Source organism: Trachypithecus francoisi, unplaced genomic scaffold (assembly GCF_009764315.1).
Source record: "Trachypithecus francoisi isolate TF-2019V2 unplaced genomic scaffold, Tfra_2.0 Lachesis_group20, whole genome shotgun sequence".
Lineage (NCBI taxonomy): Eukaryota > Metazoa > Chordata > Mammalia > Primates > Cercopithecidae > Trachypithecus > Trachypithecus francoisi.
Genome location: NW_022681466.1, coordinates 6,773,417 through 6,796,227, shown reverse-complemented (window position 1 = coordinate 6,796,227; position 22,811 = coordinate 6,773,417). Strand labels below are relative to the sequence as shown.

The 22,811-nt window shown below is 48.4% G+C and overlaps 1 protein-coding gene across 14 annotated transcripts in view; it reads right to left on the bottom strand.

Annotated features, from left to right (window-relative positions):
- TMEM94 (transmembrane protein 94) overlaps positions 1–6,051 on the bottom strand; it is a 48,445-nt gene extending 42,394 nt beyond the window's left edge. For 12 of the 14 annotated variants that reach the window (XM_033182166.1, XM_033182154.1, XM_033182160.1 and 9 more), the window contains exon 1: positions 5,455–6,051. The gene's annotated coding sequence lies outside the window, so the exon portion shown is untranslated. The remainder of the gene's footprint in view (positions 1–5,454) is intronic. The other 2 variants (XM_033182164.1, XM_033182165.1) reach the window with 1 other exon arrangement.
- Positions 6,052–22,811: the final 16,760 nt, after the last annotated feature.

Sequence of the window (22,811 nt, the reverse complement as noted above, 5' to 3'; positions counted from 1 at the left end):
TCTACTAAAAATACAAAAATTAGCCAGGCGCGGTGGTGTGCGCCTGTAATCCCAGCTACTCAGGAGGCTGAGACAGGAGAATGGCTTGAACCTGGGAGGCAGAGATTGCAGTAAGTTGAGATCACACCACTGCACTCCAGCGTTGGATAGAGCAAAACTCTGTCTCAAAACAAAACAAAACAAAAGCCAGTCGCAAAAGGACAAATGTTGTATGATTCCTCTTATATGAGGTTTCTAAAATAGTCAACATCACAGAGACAGAAAGTAGAAAGATGGTTGCCAGGGGTTGGGAGCAGGGGGAAATGGGGAGTTAAATGTTTAACGGGAACAGAGTTTCAGTTTGGGAAAATAAGAACGTTCTGGAAAGGGATGGTGATGAGGGTTGCACAACAATGCAAAGGTACTTAATGCCGCAGAACTGGTTATAATGGAAAATATTATACTATGTATTTTTTTCCATAATTTTAAAAATTCAGCAACTTCTGGCAGGGCATGGTGGCTCATATCTGTAATTCCAGCACTTTGGGAGGCCGAGGCAGGCAGATCCCTTGAGCACAGGAGTTTGAGACCAGTCTGGGCAAACAGGGCAAGAACCCATCTCTACAAAAAACACCGGGCACGGTGGCTCACACCTGTAATCCCAGCACTTTGGGAGGCCAAGGCAGGTGCATCACGAGGTCAGGAGATCAAGATCATCCTGGCGAACACGGCGAAACCCCGTCTCTACTAAAAATACAAAAAAATTAGCTGGGCGTGGCCGCGGGCGCCTGTAGTCCCAGCTTCTCAGGAGGCTGAGGCAGGAGAATGGCGTGAACCCAGGAGGCGGCAGAGCTTGCAGTGAGCCGAGATCATGCCACTGCACTCCAGCCTGGGCGACAGAAAAAGACTCCGTCTCAAAAAAAAAAAAAAAGGCCGGGCGCGTGGCTCAAGCCTGTAATCCTAGCACTTTGGGAGCCGAGACGGGCGGATCACGAGGTCAGGAGATCGAGACCATGCTGACTAACACGTGAAACCCCGTCTCTACTAAAAACTACAAAAAACTAGCCGGGCGAGGTGGCGGCGCCTGTAGTCCCAGCTACTCGGGAGGCTGAGGCAGGAGAATGGCGTGAACCCGGGAGGCGGAGCTTGCAGTGAGCTGAGATCCGGCCACAGCACTCCAGCCTGGGTGACAGCGCGAGACTCCGTCTCAAAAAAAAAAAAAAAAAAAAAAAAAAAAAAAAAAATACAAAAATTAGCCAGGTGTGGTAGAATGTGCCTGTGGTCCCAGCTACTCAGGGGACTAAGGTGGAAGGATCACTTGAGCTCTGGAGATCAAGGCTGCAGTAAGCCATAATCACACCACTGCACTCCAACATGGGCTACAGAGCAAGCTCTGTCTCAAAAAAAAAAGAAAAATCAACAACTCCTGATTCTGATTTTGCAATAGGCTCTGCCTTATAGCTAAGCAATATTCCCCACTTGGCTTTCATGCCAACGTAATGAAGGTTTACGCTCTTTGAGTACACCTTTGAGTCTTTCTCCAGCATACATCTTTTTTTTTTTTTTTTTTTTTTTGAGACGGAGTCTCGCTCTGTCTCCCAGGCTGGACTGCAGTGGCCAGATCTCAGCTCACTGCAAGCTCCGCCTCCTGGGTTTATGCCATTCTCCTGCCTCAGCCTCCCAAGTAGCTGGGACTACAGGCACCCGCCACCTTGCCCGGCTAGTTTTTTGTATTTTTTTTTAGTAGAGACGGGGTTTCACCATGTTAGCCAGGATGGTCTCGATCTCCTGACCTCGTGATCCGCCCGTCTCGGCCTCCCAAAGTGCTGGGATTACAGGCTTGAGCCACCGCGCCCGGCCCAGCATACATCTTTTTAAAGTGTTTCCCAGTATTTTTCTGTTCACCTCCCTACCAAGCAAGACTGATACCATGAACCTCCTTTTCAAGAAGCCCTTGAAGTTATGAAAATTGGGCTCATTTAATTATAGTACACTAAAATTTCTGGTTCCTCAAATACCACTCTAAGCCTTTCAAGGTTCTTCTCTCTGACACCCCTCACCCCTCTCCCATCACTTCTGGCCTTCGGAGCTAGAGAAACCCAAAGCAAGCAGTGTGTGGTTTCTCTTCCTTACGCAGGCCATCAGTGTCTAAATCTGGCCCTTAAACTACTTGTCATGCCATGTGACCCATCCTGTTTACTACCGTCTCAGCAGCCACAGGCAAAGCTTATTATTACACAAACCCCTGATCACCAAACCACACATTCTGGCTGGCGGGTCTGCTCGGAAGAAAAGCATTCGTGTTTCAGCCATGGCCTACCCTCTAGTTCACCTGTGCTGCTATAAACAAATCCAGGCCTGCCTGGAAACGGGCTTTAAACAATATTTTAAAATCCTATCATTTTGGTAAAGAAAGGCACCATCGTAAAAACAACACTAACACAATAGTAAGATAAGAAATATTGGCCGGGCGCGGTGGCTCAAGCCTGTAATCCCAGCACTTTGGGAGGCTGAGACGGGCGGATCACGAGGTCAGGAGATCGAGACCATCCTGGCTAACACGGTGAAATCCCGTCTCTACTAAAAAATACAAAAAACTAGCCGGGCGAGGTGGCGGGCGCCTGTAGTCCCAGCTACTCGGGAGGCTGAGGCAGGAGAATGGCGGGAACCCGGGAGGCAGAGCTTGCAGTGAGCCGAGATGGCACCACTGCACTCCAGCCCGGGCGACAGAGCGAGACTCCATCTCAAAAAAAAAAAAAAAAAGAATATTGACACATATTTACCAACTGGTGCCAAGCCTGACCCAGAAGCTTCTCACTTGAACACCAGGAACGGACTTAAAGGCTTTGTGGCATTCAGGCTTGGACTGCTATATAAGAGTTCAACTTGATTCATCAGATTAAGCTAAATACATAAAGCCTTGGGTGTAGGTAGTATTTACATTAGGACTCCTCCCTCTCCTGTAGAAACTGTTTCTCAAGCCCAACTTAGGGAGAGAGCAGCAGGGATGAACTGGATGATCACAACCTTCAATTATCATGAGTTTCTACAGGAGTTAAAGTTTCCAAAAGGCTGGTTCTCAGCACTAGCAGCTGGCACTCCCTAGCAACTTCTCAAAAGAGAAACGTCACGGGGTTTCTGTTCTCTTCCATTTCACTGTCCAGGCCTAGCTTTCCCAGTGTCATGTGATGTCAAGTCACCACAAACAAGGGGCGTGGTGGTCTGGGGGTTCAAGGGCAGTTAACTCTCAATTATTTGGGGGCTGATGATGAAGAGGATGGTTTGTACTTCACCTCCCTGGTCAATGCACTACTCCACAGTATCCACCAGTTTTCCTGTTTGCCGTTTTGACAAAGAGAACCAGTGAGCAAGGAAGTTAGAGCTAACATAGCAGCTAAGACTTGCAATGTTTTGAGGATTTTATCTGAACGTGCTGTCTCCTGTTCTAGGGTTAACCATAGTCTACATTTTAATGTGCTCTGATCTTTACAGTGATTTGCAAACTTTTTGATTCCATGACTCTTTTTTTTTTTTTCTTTTTGGAGACAGAGTCTTGCTCTGTTGCCCAGGCTGGAGTGAGTGCAGTGGCATGATCACAGCTCACTGCAGCCTCGACCTTTTGGACTCAAGCGATCCTCTGGCCTCCACCTCCCAAGAAGCTGGGAACACAGGTATGTGCCACCATGCCCAGCTAATTTTTTGGTTTTCTTGTCACTGTGTTACCCAGGTTGATCTCAAACTCCTGGGCTCAAGCAATCCTCCCACATCAGCCTCCCAAAGTGCTGGGATTACAGGCATTATTTTGACTCTTCTGAACCTTACTAATACCATTGCTTTAAATTTTTTTATTTATTTGTATTATTTTAGTTCTGCTTCAGGATCTAACATTTTTTTAACCACCTCTTTAGAATACCAAGATCAGCTCTTCTTTTGCCAAAAATACTATAAAGAGATACCACAGTGCCATTTCTTCTCTCCTCAATGGCTCTCAATCTTTTTCTGCCTCCACGCTGTTCCTGTATGCAATGCGTTCCTGTGAATAATATCTCTAATGACACTATGAAGAGGCACACCTTCCTCCTATTCTGCCTGTCGCTGCCCTGAGAATCACTGAAATAATTTATGCCCCCAATATAGACAGAGACAACAATAAATATTAATACAAGTAGTCCGCCGGAGAACTACCTGCTGGCTTCTTAAAATTAATGAATGCAAACCAGGCATGAAGACCCTAGTAATTGCCAGGAAGCATAGGAGGATCCGACTTTTAATGCCCATCACTTTTAATGCCCAGAGCCACCCTGCAAGAGGCTCAGGGGAGTCAGGGAACTAGATTTCCTCAGGTCACACCTAGGAAACAACTGGCTCTAGCGGATAAAGAACTCAACACCCCTGGACTTTCGGATTCTAGTTTGGCTCTAGGTGACCCTAGCCTTGCCTCTCTGAACAATCTCCACATCTGCAAAATGAAAATGTTAAAATTGCCCCCTCCCTGCTTCCATCTTCCAAGGTTACCTGCGGAATAACAACTATGTCACTAAAGCTGAGCATCTTGGATAAATCATGAGAAAACGATCCTTCTCTCCAATGCATACACCCACACACCAGAAGGAAAACAGATTCCATAACGAGCTCCCTCTTTTTTTCCCTCAAGAGCCACCGAAAAACTCAGGAGAGAGGGTGGGATGTAGCAGCACGTGACCAAGGCAATGCCAAAGTGCAGCCCGCGGTGACACACCAATGGAAGAGCAGGGCTTTGCTTGCATCTGGCGCTGGGCCGCGGGCAGGGGCCGCATCGTGGCATGCTAGGAACCGGGAGACCTGGGCTCCAGGGGTGTGCGGCACAGGAACCAGGGCATTGCACAGGGATCACTTTATCCGATGCCATGGATGGTGAGCCTATGGTTGCTTCTGAGGAGCCTGAAAACGCTTCTGGAAAGGCGGAAGGAAAAGAAAGCACGCTCCAAACTGCAAGATCAGGGAGGGCTGCCAGGAGCCCCTCGGCCGGCTCCATCCAGCTGGGGACGGCCGCGCGAGGACCCCGGGCGGCTGCGGAGAGCGCGCGCAGGCGGCACAACGGTCTTTATTTGGGTCGGGGTATGAGGACTTCCAGGGGCCTCGAAATAAATACTCAGAGCGTCGGCGCTGGGAGCCCTCTGGGCCAGGGCCCGGGCACGACAGACCTGGGGCAGGGATTCTTTGTTGGCGAGAGGCTTTATTTCTGGCGAGAGACCCCACAATGGACCAATCCAGGGCCGAGAGCAAGAGTCTGAAGACTCGGGGGAAGGCAATGGTCAAGAGCTGGAGACCAGAGCCAGTCCCTGGACTCCCCCTCAGGAGGCATCCCCTGAGGCCATTCTCTGGGTGCAGACCCCAGACTCCCCTTTCCTTGACCAAGAATCCAAAGGACGCGCAAGGCCGAGCCCCACGCCCCCTTGTTCCCCACTTTCGGGCCACGGGCCTTCTCGTACTTACCGGGGCCACGGGGCCGGTCTTGCTCGCCCGCGTCCTCTCCCCTCCCAGCCCCCTCCTCACTTCACGTCCCCTCCTCCGGGGGCCGCAGCCATGTCCGTTATTGGCAACTCTAAGGGGGCTTGCCTCCGTTCCGGACAACAGAGGCGCCTGGCAGAGAGCTAAAGTTCAGGCCACCGATTGGTCAGAATTTGAGAATGAGGGTGAATTGTGGCTTCTTATTGGCTACGCAGCGTGCCAGGCTGTAGCTGCAACCGCCCCTCTGAGAGCCTGGCGGAATTAGGTGCCGAGTGATGCGACCGGGAGAGTGAAAAGCAACTGTCCTTTCCTGGGCGTAATGCTCAGGCACTTTCTAGTCCAGAAGCCCTGACCAGAGGGCACGGCTTTAGCTTCGATTCGTTTTCCTATGGAATTATTCTAAAAAGATAGGCGGCACGCCCCCCGGCCGCCTTTTTCCCCTTTTTTTTTTTTTTTTTTTTAAATAAGCCCTTTGCAGAGCTCCCCGCCTCTATTAAATTCTTCTAAGCTCCCTCCTTGTTGCTGGGAACAAATGCCTGGAGGCTCCCTGCTCCGAGAGGCCTTGGAGGGACTCCCTCAGGACGAATATTGCGTCCACACCGAAGCTAGAAAATCTAAGGCAATACTGCAATTCTCCCTGCCCCTTCCAGCTCGGCTGAAATCTAAGGGAAAAACAAGTTAATTTTTTTTTTCTAGGTAATTAGAGAAATCTCCTGGTAGACCCCTCTTGGGAAAACAAAGCAAGCCTGTGTCAGTATTTACTTCTCGTTTCCCAGAGATCTAAGTCTGGAAGGCTTGTTCAAAAAAACAAAAACACAAACAAAACTTGTTTATAAAATTGAGAAAGAGCTGAGCTTGGCCCTGTGAAGTAAGAACCCCTTCCCACATTCATGAATTTAATTACGTAATTAAAATCCCTTTCTCAGCTGGACAAGAAAATGGCATTTTAGTACCTAATCTTGTATGACCCAGTTTAGCTGTTGCCTAAAACACTGTTGGAATCATGTCACTACCCTGCACACAAAAATCTATAGTTCACCTTTGCAAATAGGTCCAAATCTTTTTTCCTGATGTTCAAAGCCCTTCATAAATTGACTCAGACATACATTTCCACGTCTAACTCCCCGCAGGCTAAACTATTCCTGCAGCCACATAGATTCACCAGCATTCTTTAAACATGTCAGAGAACTTTCCACCTCTGCTCCTTCGTCACATGGTTCCCTATGCTTTGCTTTGAAGGTTCTTTCTTGTTTTCTTTTTCTTTTTCTTCTTTTTTTTGAAACAGAGTTTCGCTTTTGTCACCTAGGCTGGAGTGCAATGGCTCAATCTTGGCGCACTGCAACCTTCACCTCCAGGGTTCAAGCGATTCTCTCGCCTCAGCCTCCTGAGTAGCTGGGATTACAGGTGTGTGCCACCATGCCCGGCTAATTTTTGTATTTTTAGTAGAGATGGGATTTCACCATGTTGGTCAGGCTGGTCTCGAACTCCTGACCTCATGATCCACCCACCTCGGCCTCCCGAAATGCTGGGATTACAGATATGGGCCATCGCACCTGGCAGCCACCTTTTCAACCTAGTCATTTGTTTAAAAGTAACAGGAGGAGTCTGGGCGCAGTGGCTCACATCTGTAAGCCCAGCCCTTTGGGAGGCTGAGGCGGGTGCATCACCTGAGGTCAGCGGTTCAAGACTAGCCTGGCCAACATGGTGAAACCGTCTCTACAAAACTACAAAAATTAGCTGGGCATGGTGGCGGGCACCTGTAATCCCAGCTACTCAGGAGGCTGAGGTGGGAAAATCACTCAAACCTGGGATGCAGAGGTTGCAGTGAGCCAAGACAGCTCCACTGCACTCCAGTCTGGGTGACAAAGCGAGACTCCATCTCAAAAAAAAGAAAAGGAGCTGGGTGCGGTGGCTCATGCCTGCATGCCTGTAATTCCAGCACTTCGGGAGGCAGAGGTGGGCAGATTGCTTGAGCCTAGAAAACCCGCCTAGAGAACATAGCGAGATGCCTTCTCTATTAAAAAATTTTTCAAAAGAGAAAAAAGTAAATAATAAAAAAGAAATAATGGGCTTCAAATAACACAGGGGAAAGGTTTGGAGGGAGATAGCAGTGGAGGAAGACAGAAGTTGGCATTCGAGGTTGGGACTGAGGATACTTGCGATGTGAGACCTGGTGAAATTATCTGAGCTGTCGATTCTTGAGCAGACAGTTCCCATGATTGGCTTGCTCCATCGGCAAGAGCCTCTTGCCTCTAAGTTGTGAGTGATATTTTTAGAAGAAGCTGCTCCTTTAACACTTGCATCGTGTAGTAGTGATGTCTCACTGACAAGGGGCTCCTCTTGGGCCCTCTGATTCAACCACGAGGTCCCCCTGAAGAACATTGTCGTAAATACTGCCAGTGAGACCATTCTGAAACGTCTTTGTCCCCCTGAAGAGTGGTCTGGGCCAAGCTTGTAATACCAACACTTTGGGAGGCCAAGGTGGGAGAGTCACTTGAGCCCAGGAGTTTGAGACCAGCCAGGTCAACACAGGGAGCTTCCATTTCTACAAAAAATTTAAAAATAAAAATAATTAGCCAGGCATGGTGCACACCTGTGGTGCCAGCTACCCAGGAGACTGACATGGAAGGATCATTTGAGCCCAGGAAGTTGAGCCTGCAGTGAGCTGTGACTGCGCCACTGCACTCCAGCCTGGGCGACAGAGTGAGACCTGCCTCAAAAAAACAAAAAAGGCCGGGCGCGGTGGCTCACACCTGTAATCCCAGCACTTTGGGAGGCCAAGGTGGGTGGATCATGAGGTCAGGAGATCAAGACTATCCTGGCTAACACGGTGTAACCCTGTCTCTACTAAAAATACAAAAACAAAATTAGCTGGGTGTGGTGGCGGGTGCTTGTAGTCCCAGCTACTTGGGAGGCTGAGGCAGGAGAATGGCGTGAACCCAGGAGGTGGAGCTTGCAGTGAGCCGAGATCGCGCCACTGCACTCCAGCCTGGGCAACAGAGCAAGACTCTGTCTCAAAACAAAACAAAACAAAACAAAACAAAAAAACAAGAGTGGTCCAGAAATAGCACAACTTTATGACACAACATCAGCACTGGCCACACCACGGTCCATTCCCACACTGCATTCACAGTCTGCAAAAGTTAGGTCTCCTGGTAACAATAAATGGCCACCCAAAGACATTGTTCATAAGCACCCCAAATAGGAAACAAACTGAATATCCATCAGCTGGTGAACAGGTACACAAATGGTGGTGGATCTGAACAAGGGAATACTACTTAGCCATACACATAAGTGAATGAGGCCAGATGCGGTGGCTCACTCCTCTAATTGCAGCCCTTTGGGAGGCCGAGGTGGGCGGATCACGAGGTCAGGAGTTCAAGACTAGCCTGGCCAACATGGTGAAACCCTGTCTCTACAAAAAATACAAAAGTTAGCTGGACATGGTGGCGTGTGCCTGTAATCCTCAGGAGGCTGAGGCAGGAGAATTGCTTGAACCCAGAGGCAGAGAGCCAAGATCGTGCCACTGCACTCCAGCCTGGGTGACAGAGCAAGAATCCATCTCTCAAAATACATACATACATACATACATAAATGAGGTCACTGATACACATCCCAATCTGAAAGAATCACACAAATGGCATGCGGAAGGGAAGAAGCCAGGTACAACAGGTTATGTACCCTGCAATTCCATTCATATCAACTCCTAAGATGGGAATCTGGGGGATAGGCAAGGACGGACTGCAAAAGGGCAGAAGGGAACTTTTGGGAGATGAAGGAAATGCCCCATATCTTGATTAGGGTGAGAGTTATGTAGGTTTATATATTTATCAAAACTTATTCAACTATATACTTAAAATCTATAGGTTTTAGTGTATTTAAGATATATCTCGATTTTTAAAATGTATGTGGCCGGGTGAGGTGGCCCATGCCTGTAATCCCAGCACTTTGGAAGGCCAAGGCAGGCAGGTCACATGAGGTCAGGAGGTCAAGACCAGCCTGGCAAAACCTCGTCTCTACTAAAATACCAAATTAGCCAGGCATGCAGGAGGTCAAGACCAGCCTGGCCAAGATGGTGAAACCCCATCTCTACTAAAAATACAAAAAAATTAGCTGGGGGCAGTGTCAGGCACCTGTAATCCCAGCTACTTGGGAGGTTGAGGCAGGAGAATCGCTTGAACCCGGGAGGCACAGGTTTCAGTGAGCCTGGATCGCACCACTGCACTCTGGCCTGGGCGATAGAGCGAGATGCCATCTCAAAAAAAAAAAAAAAAAAAAACTATATGTATACACACGCACACACACATAGACTCTCTTTTTAATTTTTTTTTGTAGAGATAGGGTCTCACTATGTTGCCCAGGATGGTCTCAAATTCCTGGACTCAAGCAGTCCTCTTGCCTCCGCCTCCCAAAGTGCTAGGATTCAGCCAGGTGTGGTGGCTCACGCCTGTAATCCCAGCACTTTGGGAGGCTGAGGCAGGTGGATCATGAGGTCAGGAGATTGACCAGCCTGGCCAACATGGTGAAACCCTGTCTCTACTAAAATACCAAAAGCTAGCCGGGCATGGTCTTGGGCGCCTGTAATCCCAGCTACTCGGGAGGCTGAGGCAGAGGAATCGCTTGAACCCAGGAGGCAGAGACTGCAGCAAGCCGAGATCATGCCACTGCACTCCAGCCTGGCGACAGAGCAAGACTCTGTCTCAAAATATATATATAGTGCTAGGATTCTAGGTGTAAGCCTACACAGACTCTCAGTCGGGGGATGGTTTTGCCTCCTGGGAACATTTGGCAATGTCTGGAGACATTTTTGGTTGTCACTACAGGGTTGGGAGAGGGCTGCTACTGGCATCTAATGTGTAGAGGCCAGGAATGTTGCTAAATATCCTGCAATTTACAGTACCACCCACAACAAAGAATCATCTGAGGCCGGGCGCGGTGGCTCAAGCCTGTAATCCCAGCACTTTGGGAGGCCGAGGTGGGCGGATCACGAGGTCAGGAGATCGAGACCCTCCTGGCTAACACAGTGAAACCCCGTCTCTACTAAAAATACAAAAAACTAGCCGGGCGCGGTGGCGGGCGCCTGTATTCCCAGCTACTCGGAGGCTGAGGCGGGAGAATGGCGGGAACCCAGGAGGCGGAGCTTGCAGTGAGCTGAGATCCGGCCACTGCACTCCAGCCTGGGTGACACAGCGAGACTCCGTCTCAAAAAAAAAAAAAAAGAATCATCTGGTTCAAAATGTCAGTGGAGCAGTGGCTCACACCTGTAATCCCAGCACTTTGGGAAGCCATGGTGAGCAGATCACTTGATGTCAGGAGTTCGAGACCAGCCTAGCCAACATGATGAAACCCTATCTCCACAAAAAAATACAAAAATTAGCCAAGCGTGGTGGTGTGCACCTGAAATCCTAGCTACTTGGGAGGCTAAGGCAGGAGAATCACTTGAACCCGGAGGTGGAGGTTGCAGTGAGCCAAGATCATGCCATTGCACTCCAGCCTGGGTGACAGAGTAAGTGAGACTCTGTCTCAAAAAAAAGGCAATGGAGCAGAGGTTGCCTAGACGTAAGTTTAGCATCATGCATGTATCATCTTACTGATCTTTGATATTCCCTGTACTGGAAGCCTCTTTTTGTTTGCTTTCCAGGAATAATGAAATCAGTAGCCTTAGTCTATGCTCACAGACACCAAGGTCTTCCGTGTGCTACAAAGCAGCCATCTTAACTTCCAGAGCAGAAGCTGTATTTCACTGCACATTAGTGGAAACTGAGACTAATCTTCATTGCCTGTTGTGCGTGGATAGTTTGGGGTATGGTCAGAGGGAGTGCAGCAGAAGATAAAGCTAGAAGAGATTGCGACTATTTTCTAAGCCAGGGAAGTTATGAATCACCAGAAGATAAATGTTGAAGGAGAACATTCCCTCCAACATTTTTAACTAGAGAAATGAGGCAGTCAAGCTTAAGAGGAAGATGACTTTGTAGAAGATAAACTAGAAATAGCATTTTTGGGCCAGGTGTGGTAGCTCACGTCTGTTTAATCCCAGCACTTTGGGAGGCCAAGGCAGAAGGATTGCCAGGAGTTGGAGACCATCCTGGGCAACAAAGTGAGACCTTGTCTCTACAAAAAAAAATTTTTTTTTTAATTAGCCAGGCATGGCGACGCATGCCTGTGGCCCCAGCTATAGTACACGGGAGGATCCGTTGAGCCCAGGAGGTCAAGGCTAGAGTCAGCTGTGTTCATGTCACTGTACTCCAGCCTGGGTGACACAGGAAGATTGTCTCAAAAGAAAGAAAAGAAAAAAACAATAAGGGCCAGGCACAGTGGTTGATGCCTGTAATCCCAGCACTTTGGGAGGCCGAGGTGGGCAGATCACCTGAGGTCAGGAGGTCAAGACCAGCCTGGCCAACATGGTAAAACCCCGTCTCTACTAAACATACAAATTAGCCAGGCGTGGTGGCATACGTCTGTAATCCCAGCTACTCGGGAGGCTGAAGCAGGAGAATCACTTTTACCTGGGAAGCAGAGGTTGCAGTGAGTTGAGAGCACACCACTGCACTCCAACCTGGTCAAGAGAGCAAGACTGTGTCTCAAAAAAAAAAAAAAAGAGACAGAGACAGGAGCCAGTGGGGACAGGGAGCCAGCCGTGGTGGTCCAGGCACTAGCTGACGAGATATCCAGCCCTACTCCCACCCCAGGAACCTTATCTGGCACTTTATTTCCCAAATACCAGTCCCAGTCATCTCTGCCTGGCATTCTGGACAATTTTTGCACGGTTTCTTAGCATTTGAGGTGTAAATATCACTACATTCACTAAATTTTGAGCTCTTTGAGAGCATGGATAGTGCCTTACTACTTTTTAGTTTCTCTCAGATTATCAGAGGGATTGTTGACAGGTACATTTGTATCCTAATGGTGACACCAAAATTCCTCCTAGGGAGGAAACTGTCTTTGTTTAGGAAAATCACTGGTAAATGTTTTAAGAAAAGATTAGACCTAGAGCCCAGGTCAGCCTGCATCAAAGCAGTAAGAGAATGAGTCCAAATGCTCTGCATTTTATTTATTTATTTTTTATTTTATTTTATTTTATGTTATGTTATGTTATTTATTTATTTATTTATTTTTGAGACGGAGTCTTGCTCTGTCGCCCAGGCTGGAGTGCAGTGGCGCGATCTCCACTCACTGCAAGCTCCGCTTCCTGGGTTCACGCCATTCTCCTGCCTCAGCCTCCCATGTAGCTGGGACTACAGGCGCCCGCCACCGTGCCTGGCTAATTTTTTTTGTATTTTTAGTAGAGATGGGGTTTCACCATGTTAGCCAGGATGGTCTCAATCTCCTGACCTCGTGATCCGCCCGTCTCGGCCTCCCAAATTGCTGGGATTACAGGCTTGAGCCACCACATCCGGCCTATTTTATTTTTGAGATGGAGTCTCGCTTTGTCATCCAGGTTGGAGTGCAGTGGTATGATCCCAACTCACGGCAACCTCTGCTTCCCCGGTTCAAGTGATTCTCCTGCCTCAACCTCCCGAGTAGCTGAAACTACAGGTGCCTGCCACCATGCCCAGCTAATTTTTGTATTTTTAGTAGAGACAGGGTTTCACTATGTTGGCCAGGCTGGTCTCGAACTCCTGACCTCAAATGATCCACTGCCCTCAGCCTCCCAAAGTGCTGGGATTACAGGCGTGAGCTATCACAACTGGCCTGTTTATTTTTATTTATTTATTTTTTGAGACGGAGTCGCACTCTGTCACCCAGGCTGGAATACAGTGGCATGATCTTGGCTCACTGTAGCCTCTGCCTCCTGGGCTCCAGCGTTTCTCTTGCCTCAGTCCACCGGGTAGCTGGGATTACAGGCACGTGCTACCACACGTGGCTAATTTTTGTACTTTTAGTAGAGACAGGGTTTCACCATGTTGGACAGGCTGGTCTCGAACTCCTGACCTCAGGTGATCTGCCCACCTTGGCCTCCCAAAGTGCTGGCATTAAAGGTAAGAGCCTCCGTGCCCGGCCATAAATGGTTGCCAGGGACTGGGGTGTGGGGATAAGAATGAGGAGTGCTTTTGTTTTTTGTTTTTGTTTTGTTTTGCTTTTTTTGAGACGGAGTTTCGCTCTTGTCGCCCAGGCTGGAGTGCAATGGCACAATCTCAGCTCCCTGCAACCTCCACCTCCCAGGTTCAAGCGATTCTCCTGCCTCAGGCTCCCCAGTAGCTGGGATTACAGGCGCCCACCAGCAATCCCAGCTAATTTTTTGTATTTTTAATAGAGACGGGGTTTCACTATGTTGCCCAGGCTGGTCTCGATCTCCTGACCTCAGGTGATACACCCACCTCAGCCTCCCAAAGTGCTAGGATTACAGGTGTGAGAGCCAGCTGTTTTTTTTTTATTATTATTATTTTTTGAAATGGAGTCTTGCTCTGTTGCTCAGGCTGGAATGTAGTGGTGCAATCTAGGCTCACTGGAACCTCTTCCTTCCTGGTTCAAGCAATCCTCCCACCTCAGTCTCCCAAGTAACTGGGATCACAGGTGTGCACCACCACGCCTGGCTAATTTTTGTATTTTTAGTAGAGACAGGGTTTTGCTGTGTTAGCCAGGCTGGTCTAAAACTCCTGACCTTGAGTGATCCGCCCGCCTCAACCTCCCAAAGTGCTGGGATTACAGGCGTGAGCCACCACACCCAGCATGCATTTTAAAAATGAACCAAAAATTTAGAATTGGAAGAGAAAAAGAGGAGACAGCAGAGAGGAAGGCTGAGTGTAAGGAAGCTGGATCCTGAACTGTGGAAATGGCAGAGGACTTTTGGAGAAAAAACACTGACACTGAATTGAAAGCTGCTCATATTTCTACGATGTAAATCCCTGCATCTTCCCAACTGTTCTACAGAGATCTCTACATATATAGAAACCTTGTGTGAGTGGTTGGTTTGGTGACAAGCGGCAAGGATATGTTTCACATCTCAGTCTGTGCTCTTGGATAAGGAACTACACCCGTGGGATGGTGGGAGAGTCCCTCAAGTAAACCAGTTCATGGGAACCAGAAGCAATCGTGAGAACATATAATTCTGCAAAGAAGTCTTCTTCTTCTTCTTCTTTTTTTTTTTTTTCTGAGACAGTCTTGCTCTGTTGCCCAGGCTGGAGTGCAATGGTGCGATCTCGGCTCACTGCAACCTCCGTTTCCTGGGTTCAAGCAATTCTGCTGCCTCAGCCTCTTGAATAGTGGGGATTACAGGCATCTGCCACCATGCCTGGCTAATTTTTGTATTTTTAGTAAAGATGGGGTTTCACCATGTTGGTCAGGCTGGTCTCGAACTCCTGACCTCAGGTGATCCACCCACCTTGTCCTGCGAAAGTACTGGGCTTACAAGTGTGCACCACTGCGCCCAGCCTCAAAGAAGTCTTTCAAACAGGGTTTAAGTAACAGTGTCTAGATCTATAAGGGCCAAAGAAGCCCCCTGCTGTATCTAAACCATATTTACATAGCTGCCTCTGGGGTTCTCTAAAACTGAGTTGGTTCAATCTCGGAGGTACGCTAATGGGAGGAGGTAGCTGGGTTCCTCCCAGTCCAATAGAACACTGGGTCATCTACAGAGAGACACATTGTTTGAAACAGGATGGAGAGTATTCAAGAGGCAGTCAAACATTGTGCAGAGAAGCACTCTTTGTCACTGAATGGTCAGGGCCTTGTAGGGTAACAAGACATGCTTCCTGAAACAGTTACAGCTATTTTTGGCCCACCCTTCTCTGTCTTAGAAATACTTTTTTCTGAGAGGCTGAGGCAGGAAGATTGCTTGAGGGCAGGAGTTGGAGGCCTCAGTGAGCTATGACAGCTTCAATACACTCCAGCCCGGACAACAGAGTAAGACCCTGTCTTTAAAATAAAAAACAGCCGGGTGTGGTGGAGGGTACCTGTAATCCCAGCTGCCTCCCCTTGGCAGGAAATGGCACTGCTGAATACGCAGTTGCTTCAGCCAAAACCTGGCATGTTTGATTTCTTCCCTTGCCTCCCTTACCATATTCATCTGTCAGCAAGTTCTGTGGGTTCTAATTCCAATTACAATTCTAATATGTCCACTTCTGTCATTTCCAACTCTACGACCTGGGTCCAGGCCATCATCAACACCTGCTGTACTAGTTTAACAGCTCCTAACGCCAGGTGTGGTGGCTCACACCTGTAATCCCAGCATTTTGGGAAGCCAAAGCAGGGGGATCACAAGGTCAAGAGATCGAGACCATCCTGGCCAACATGGTGAAACCCCATCTCTACTAAAAATACAAAAATTAGCTGGGCATTGTGGCACGTGACTGTAGTCCCAGCTACTCAGGAGGCTGAGGCAGGAGAATTGCTTGAACCTGGGAGGCGGAGGTTACAGTGAGCCGAGATCATGCCACTGCACTTCAGCCTGGCGACAGAGCGAGACTCTGTCTCAAAACAAACAAACAAACAAACAGAAACAAAAACAACAACAAAGGCTGGGCACAGTGGCTCACGCCTGTAATCCCAGCACTTTGGGAGGCCAAGGCAGGTGGATCATGAGGTCAGGAGTTCAAGACCAGCCTGGCTGAGATGGTGAAACCCCATCTCTACTAAAAATACAAAAATTAGCCAGGCATGGTGGTGGGCGCCTGTAATCCCAGCTACTCGGGAGGCTGAGGCAGGAGAATCACTTGAACCCAGGAGGTGGAGGTTGCAGTGAGCCAAGATCGCGCCACTGCACTCCAGCCTGGGCGACAGACCAAGACTCCATCTGAAAAAAAAAAAAATAGCTCCTAACTAGACCCCTGCTTCTTCTCTAGCTCCCTATTATCCAGATTCCACCTAGTAGCCAGAAGGTCTTTCCACACCAGAAGTCCGGTCATGAGCCTCCCCTGCATGAACTCCTTAAATGGCATTCCGTCATACTTCGACTGAAATCCCACATCATGATGGTACACTGGTAGTGTATTACTGCATAATAAACTGACCGGGAGTTTGGTGCTCTAAACAATACAAATCTGGGCCAGGTACGATGGTTCACGCCTGTAATCCCAGCACTTTGGGAGGCTGAGGCGGGTGGATTATCTGAGGTCAGGAGTTCCAGACCACCCTGGCAAACATGATGAAACCTCGTCTCTACAAAAAATACAAAAATTAGCTGGGCGTGGTGGCACATGCCTGCAGTCCCAGCTACTTGGGAGGTTGATGTTGGAGGATTGTTTGGGCCCAGGAGGTGGAAGTTACAGTGAACCTAGATTGCGCCACTGCATTCCAGCCTGGGTAACAGAGTGAGATCCTGTCTAAAACAAAAACAAAAACAAAAAACAACACGTATCTTTGTTTCCTGACTTACAGAAAAAGCAAAGGGAAAAAAAATTTAAAGAGAGAGAGTTTAAAAAAAAGATTATACACCTATTATTTCAGACCATTTCTGTAGGTCAGGAATCTGGGAGCAGCTCCGATGGCCTGGCTCTGGGGTCATGAGGTTAAAGTCAAGATCTCAGCCAGGGTTGCAGTCATCGGAAGGCTTAGCTGGGGCTAGGACACCCAAGGTGCCTCACTCACATGAAAAGTTAATGCTGGGTGTTGACAGGAGGCCTCAGTTCCCCAGCACGTGGACTCTCCGCTGGGCTGTTTGTCCTCAGGACATGGCTTCCGGCTTCCTCCAGAGCAAATGATCCAAGCAAGAACAAGGAGGCCTCAGTGTCTCAGGATCTATCCCTGGAAGTCACACCCCATCATTTCTTTTCTTTCTTTTATTTTTTTTTTTGAAATGGAGTCTCGCTGTGTCGCCCAGGCTGAAGTGTAGTGACGCAGTCTCGGTTCACTGCAAGCTGCGCCTCCTGGGTTCACGCCATTCTCCTGCCTCAGCCTCCTGAATAGCTGGGACTACAGCTGCAAGCTCCGCCTCCTGGGTTCATGCCATTCTTCTGCCTCAGCCTCCCAAGTAGTTGGGACTACAGGCGCCCACCAACATACCCAGCTAATTTTTTGGTATTTTTAGTAGAGACGGGGTTTCACTATGTTGGCCAGGATGGTCTCGATCTCCTGACCTCGTGATCTGCCCGCCTCCACCTCCCAAAGTGCTGGGATTACAGGCGTAAGCCACTGCACCTGGCCACACCCCATCATTTCTCTAATATCCTATTGGACAAAGGACAGCCCTGTTCAATGTGGAGGGACCACACAGGGAGTTAACACCAAGAGGCAGGGATTGGCTGGGCATGGTGGCTCATGCCTGTAATCCCAGCACTTTGGGAGGCCGAGACGGGCGGATCACTTGAGATCAGGAGATCGAGACCAGCCTGGCCAACATAGTGAAACACCGTCTCTACTAAAAATACAAAAATTAGCTGGGCGGTAGTGGCGCGCACCTGTATTCCCAGCTACTTGGGAAGCTGAGGCAGGAGAATCGCTTGAACCCGGGAGGCAGAAGTTGCAGTGAGCCGAGATCGCACCACTGCACTCCAGCCTGGGTGACAAAGTGAGATTCTGTCTTCAAAAAACAAATAAACAAATAATTAAAATAAGGCAGGGATCACCTGAGGCCCTCGTGGAATCAGCTGTCACATAGGACCTGCAGGCCCTTCCTGTTTTCATCCTTGCTTCCCACCACTCCTTGCCTCCAAGCTCAACACATTCAGCCACACTGGCCTTCTCTCTTTTCCTGCCACATACCTGGTGTGTTCCTGCTTCAGGACCTTTGCAGCGGCTATTCCCACAGCCAGAATGCCCTTCCCCAAGGGGTTTTCAGGACCAGAATGCCCCCTTCTCTGAGGGGACTTCCTCGACTCTCAACCTAATGTGCTCCCCGGTTTCCATCATAGTAACTTTTGATTTTTTCAGAATACTGATCTCTGCCTGCTCCAATTTTTTGTTTGTTTATTTGTTCATTTCCAGTCTTGCTCTACTAAGATAAAAAGCTTCATACGAGCAGGAAATTGTGTCTATTTTAGTCATTGTTGTTTTCCCAGCACTGAGAGCAGTGCCTGGCACATATTCATATAACTGATGGATAAGCAAATGAAGGGCTTTCCAAGGTCTAATGCAGTATTCCACAAGGACATCCACGTACTTCTGACTTCATGCTTTCTAAGCATTCTTTTGACTCAGCTTCTTGAGTGCCTTAAAACCAGCTAAGGAGTGTCCTAGGAGACACATATCAGTAAAAATAATATCAGTAATACTTAACCCTTACATAGGGCTTACTATGTACTACACACTGTTCTAAGTGCTTTATATAACAACTATCATCTCCATTTCAGAGATTAAAAAACTGAGGCCAAAATCTTTTTTTTTTCTTTTGAGACAGAGTCTCGCTCTGTCGCCCAGGCTGGAGTGCAGTGGCCGGATCTCAGCTCACTGCAAGCTCCGCCTCCCGGGTTTATGCCATTCTCCTGCCTCAGCCTCCCAAGTAGCTGGGACTACAGGCGCCCGCCACCTCGCCCGGCTAGTTATTTTTTTGTATTTTTTAGTAGAGACGGGGTTTCACCGGGTTAGCCAGGATGGTCTCGATATCCTGACCTCGTGATCCGCCCGTCTGGGCCTCCCAAAGTGCTGGGATTACAGGCTTGAGCCACCGCGCCCGGCCCAGAATCTTTTTTTAACCCTTTTCCCGTTTAGTAGAAAAAAGTGCAGCTCGCTGCAAGCGCTCATTTAATTTTACATAAACATGCTCTTTGAGGCTGAAGGAAATCTGAATTTTTTTTTTTTTTTTTGAGATGGAGCCCAGGCTGGAGTGCAGTGGTGCAATCTCGGCTCACTGCAACCTCCACCTCCCAGGTTCAAGTGATTCTCCTGCCTCAGCCTCCCAAGTAACTGGGATTACAGGCGCCCACCACCACGCCCAGCTGATTTTTGTATTTTTAATAGGGACGGAGTTTCACTATGTTGGCCAGGCTGGTCTCGAACTCCTGAACTTATGATCCGCCTGCCTCGGCCTCCCAAAGTGCTGGGATTACAAGCGTGAGCCATCGTGCCCAGCCATCTGATTGATTTTCAATGTGAAAATAAAATATAAAAACTGTTCTTGGATTTATTTCTAAACAGAACTAGCATCAGGACTGTCTGAATCATCTGAATCATCTATTTCAGAAAAATCAAATCCATCAAATGAACCTTCGGCCAACAACTGTTTGAGAACATGTTAACATCACTTGTAGGAATGCTGTTTTATAGGATTTGACATTTTCAGCGATCGAGTATTACTGTATTTTGTAAAGGAAATACCACTACTAAAACCAGAATGCTGTAAATGGAACGATGGCTTTTGTTTCTAATGTCAATATACTAGAATGATATGAAAATAATAATAAAAGTGAGATATTTCATTGTAACATTGTCTCAGGGTAAACACTACAGCCGCAAGCATCACCAAGTATTCTCTAGGCAAACGGGAAAAGGGTTAAACAGCTTTGTTGAAATACAATCCACATACCATACAACTCACCCATTTAAAGTGTGCCCGTCTGGCCAGGTGCAGTGGCTCACACTTGTAATCCTAGTGCTTCAGTAGGCCAAGGTGGGTAGATTGCATGAACTCAAGGGTTCGAGACCAGCCCGAGCAACATGGCAAAACCCTGTCTCTACCAAAAATATAAAAAAACTAGCCAGGCATGGTGGTACACACCTGAAGTCCCAGCTATCAGGAGGCTGAGGTGGGAGGATTGCTTGAGCCTGGGAGGCAGAGGTTGCAGTGAGCCAAGGTTGCGCCACTGCACTCCTTGTCTCAAATAAAATAAAATAAAGTATACCAGTCAATGAGACTTAGTATATTCACAAAGTTGTGTAACCATCACCACAACCGATTTTAGAATGTTTGTATCACCTCAGAAAAGAAACCCTGCACCCCTAAGCAGTCATTTCTATTTCCCGTCACTGCCTCTCCTAGCCCAGGCCATCACTAGTCTACTTTCTGTCTTTCTGGATGTTTCTATTTATTTATTTACTTTTCGAGACGGAGTTTCGCTCTTCTTGTCCATGCTGGAGTGCAATGGCGCGATCTCAGCTCACTGCAACCTCTGCCTCCCAGGTTCAAGCAATCCTCCTGCCTCAGCCTCCCAAGTAGCTGGGATTACAGGCACCTGCCACCAAGCCTGGCTAATTTTTTTTATTTAGTAGAGACAAGGTTTCACCATGTTGGCGAGGCTGGTCTCAAACTCCTGACCTCAGGTGATTCGCCTACCTCAGCCTCCCAAAGCGCTGGGATTACAGGCATGAGATACCATGCCCAGCCATGGATTTTTCTACTTAGGACATTTCATGTAAATGAAATCATATACTATGTGGACTTTTGCACCTGGCTTCTGTCACTTAGCATGATGTTTTCAAGGTTCATCCATGTTGTAACATGTATCAGTATTCCATTCCTCTTTAGGGCTGAATACTATTCTAGTATATGGATATACCACACTTGTTTTCCCATTCGTCAGTTAGTTGATGAACATTTGGATTGTTTCCTTTTGTTTTTTCTTTTTGGCTATTATGAGTCATGCTGCTACGAACATTCACGTAAGAGCTTTTGTGTGGACGTGTATTTTCCATTCTCTTGGGTAGATGCCTAGGAGTGGCACTGCTGGGTCATGTGGGTACAGAGGTGGGTTCTTCACTGCTTTGCTATACCTCCTCCTGTAGTGAGGGAATTCGTCATCCATTTAGTTCACATATCAGTATTTATTTATTTATTTATTTATTATTTATTTATTTTATCGAGCGGCAGTCTCATTCTGTTGCCCAGGCTGGAGTGCAACGGTGCAATCTCCGCTCACTGCAACCTCCGCCTCCTAGGTTCAAGTGATTCTCCTGCCTCAGCCTCCCGAGCAGCTGGGATTAGAGGCATGTGCCACAACGCCTGGCTAATGTTTGTATTTTTAAGGTAGAGACGGGGTTTTGCCATGTTGGCCATCCTGGTCTCCAACTCCTAACCTCAGGCGATTTGCCAGTCTCAACCTCCCGAGTAGCTGGGATTACAGGTGCCCGCCATCATGCCCAGCTAATTTTTGTATTTTTAGTAGAGACAGAGTTTCACCATGTTGGCCAGGCTGGTCTTGAGCTCCTGACCTCAGGTGATTTGCCTGCCTCGGCCTCCCAAAGTGCTGGGATTACAGGCGTGAACCACCATGCCTGACATAGTTTTGTTTTGTTTTGTTTTGTTTTTGAGACCAGGTTTTGGCTCTGTCACTCAGGCTGGAGTGTAGTGGCACAATTGTGGCTCCACAGCAGCCTCCAGCTCCTGGGCTCAAGCGATCCTCCCACTTCAGCCTCCCCAGTAACTGGGACTACAGGGAGGTGCCATCACGCCCGGCTAATTTTTTAATGTTTTATTATTTATTTATTTTGAGACAAGGTCTTGCTCTGTTGCCCAGGCTAGAGTGCAGTGGCACAATTATGGCTCACTGCAGCCTTAACCTTCCAGGCTCAGGTGATCCTCCTACCTCAGCCTCCCAAGTAGTTGGGATTACAGGTGCAAGCCATCACACTCAACTAACTCTTTTTTTAGTTTTTGTAAGAGATGGGGTTTCGCCACATTGCCCAGACTGGTCTCAAACTCCTGGCCTCAAGCAATACGCCCTCCTTAGCCTCCCAAAGTGCTGGGATTACAGGCATGAGCCCTCGTGTGCCCAGCCTCGTGCATCAGTCTTAAGATTCCTGGTGGCTGGCCGGGCGCGGTGGCTCACGCCTGTAATCCCAGCACTTTGGGAGGCCGAGACGGGCGGATCACAAGGTCAGGAGATCGAGACCATGGTGAAACCCTGTCTCTACTAAAAGTACAAAAAATTAGCCGGGCGCGGTGGCGAGCGCCTGTAGTCCCAGCTACTCAGGAGGCTGAGGCAGGAGAATGGCGCGAACCCGGGAGGCGGAGCTTGCAGTGAGCCGAGATCTCGCCACTGCACTCCAGCCTGGGCGACAGAGCGAGACTCCGTCTCAAAAAAAAAAAAAAAAAAAAAAGATTCCTGGTGGCTGGGCGCGGTGGCTCAAGCCTGTAATCCCAGCACTTTGGGAGGCCGAGATGGGCGGATCACGAGGTCAGGAGATCGAGACCATCCTGGCTAACACGGTGAAACCCCCATCTCTACTAAAAATACAAAAAACTAGCCGGGCGAGGTGGCGGGCGCCTGTAGTCCCAGCTACTCGGGAGGCTGAGGCAGGAGAATGGCGTGAACCCGGGAGGCGGAGTTTGCAGTGAGCTGAGATCCGGCCACTGCACTCCAGCCTGACAGAGCAAGACTCTGTCTCAAAAAAAAAAAAAAAAAAGGTTCCTGGTTAGCACAGTTAGCACCTGCCTGACCCAGTGGCCTGATCACTTCTGAGTACACGCAAATCTGAGAAGTGATGAGTTGCCCCTGAGAAGGAAGATGCCCCCTGAGGAATAACTGTTGCAT